Source organism: Carya illinoinensis, chromosome 8 (assembly GCF_018687715.1).
Source record: "Carya illinoinensis cultivar Pawnee chromosome 8, C.illinoinensisPawnee_v1, whole genome shotgun sequence".
Classification (NCBI taxonomy): domain Eukaryota; kingdom Viridiplantae; phylum Streptophyta; class Magnoliopsida; order Fagales; family Juglandaceae; genus Carya; species Carya illinoinensis.
Window position 1 is genome coordinate 25,105,885 of NC_056759.1, and position 2,500 is coordinate 25,108,384.

The window sequence follows — 2,500 nt, forward strand, 5'->3', positions numbered from 1 at the left end:
CAAGATTAATAATCATCTAATCAATGGCCAGTTAATTAGAAGCATTAAACTCAGAATAAATCAGATAAACAAAGAGAGAATTTGCATTAAATTAGCATGGACAAACAAGCATAGTTCGGAATTAGGTTACATCGTTTTCCTAGAAAGAAGAAAATTTAGCTCATGCTAGAATTGGAATTCAACATAAACGAATTCACCATAATTGTTCTGAGAAGATGGGAAGAAGAAAATAAACACTGAAAAATCCTCCTTGCAGCCTCAACTGGTCGTCAAAAGCTCAAGGGAACGATTCAACGCCTTTCTCCCGTCCGTGCTCGTGTATGAATCCAACGTACGTGCAATAAATTGGAATTCCGTCTCCAAAACAGATGAATTGAATCCCTCTAACTGTGTTTTTCTCTCCCAAGAAGTGTTCTCCAGTCAAAACTCGCGGCTCTAGAGTGAAGAATGGCCTTTTATATGGTCCCACGGCGGAAAACCTAAAATCTGTCAAAATACGATGTTCGCTCGAGCGGGGTGTCGAGCGCGCGTCGAGCGTTCGACTCTGCCTGATTTCGCTCGAGCGCACATCGAGCGTTCGACTCTGCCTGATTTCGCTCGAGCGGCCAATGTCTCCGCTCGAGCGATCTTCGTTTTTCAGCAACCTGCTCGAGCTCCCTGTCGAGCGGCAGTCGAGCGTTTGAATCTGCCTGAATTCGCTTGAGCGGCCAAAAGCCTCCGCTCGAGCGAACTTGTGAAATCTGCAATATGAAATTTTGCAAGCCATCAAATACCCCCAAACTTACAACTTTGTTTGTCCTCAAACAAAAAGAAAAATAAATGATAGTTTAGGCAATATCAACTCGACCCCAAAGAGAAGTATCATCACTCACCAAGCTTTTATGAATTTAGATTTCATCTCTAGTATCTTACTCTTTTAACATCAAAGATAGCAAGAAAATCAATCAAAAATTTTGCAATTTGTCAAGCAAGAGTTAGGCGTTTACTTCAACCTAAAGCTAAGACCTTGAGTGTGTGTGTGATATAGTCACTTTAACCTCAAACCACCTGCAAACTCAGATAAAAGTAGAACAACCAAAATCAGAAGAATTCTCTTAAAACTTAACCCCATAAGTCCAATTTTCAGAAATCCTCTCCACTAATGTAGTCAACACCAAAATCAAAGATCAAAAGGTCTTTATTAAGGTTGTAATGATAGGCCATAGGGTGAGGGTTAAGAAAGAACTGGATATGGGAAATTAAATCAAACTGGGAAAATACTTAGTGAAAAGAACATTAAAAGAGAAACTCACATGATTCAAATCATAGCTCTTTCTTGGCAATATGCTCATGCTTGTGGCATTATAATTGCTGTAATCACTGATGTAATACCAACACTTCCCTTAACAAAATTTGAGGTAATTCACTTTCCGCTTGGCGACTTCTTTTTCTTTTCTTTTCTTTTTCTTTTTCCTCTTCTTCTCTTTTTTCTTCTTCTTTTTTTTTTTTCTTTTTTTTCTTTTTTTTTTTTTTTTTTTTTTTTTTTTTTCAATCACTTCCTTTCTTCTTCTTCTTTTTCTTTGATCAAATAGAGCAAACATAATATGTTTCATCATGAAACCAATTTTCTCTTTTAAATGTAACTCTCCACCAAAGTATTTTCTCAAACTATCAACGGTAGATTCATTGTTTTTCAGGCTTAGAGCGGGCATGGTTTATGTAGTTTAAAGAATCAATAAAGGCTCATGAAGGCTCAAGGGGGTTGACTATGGAAACACACCATGTAATGATGGCATGACATTTAGGACGGCTGGGAAAGTTTTTTGGTTATGCCAAAGAAATGCCTAGATCATTTCTCTAATATTTGGTCTCGACTAGGATTTCGCCTCAAGGACCCATCAACGGATTCTAGAGTAAAGCAAAATCGAACCTCCCTCTTTCAATTAATTCAACTTCTTCTCTTCATAAGCAAAATGGAATAAGAGAAAAACGACTATGTGCTCAATTGTGTTCAAGGTCAAAGATTTAAACCAAAGTACCCACAAAACTTCACTTGACATAAAAGAAATTTTTGAAAATTTTTCTCAAAACCATCTTCAATCACAAATTTCAGAGTCATAGAGAATTCAATCTTACTCCAATGCATGCTTGGTAAGAGAATCAAACAACCCATCAACAACCCAAAACTTATAAAACAAGAGGATCAAATGATTATAGGAGTTTACACCCCCAAACTTAAACTAAACAATGTCCTCATTGTGATGCAAAAGTAAAAAGGATTGAAGAAATAAAGGAACTTCCCTGGTTTCATGGTGAACCTTCCGAGATTTAAAAATTTTCCAGCTCTTTATTCTTGCTAAATAAACCTGCATCAAAAACCAATTTATTAAAACTTAAATAAATAAAGATAATAAAATAAATGAAAGAAAGAAAGATAGATATATGGGTTGCCTCCCATAAGCGCTTGTTTTAAAGTCTACAGCCAGACTTTTCAATCTTCATCAATCGGGATCTCCAAAAG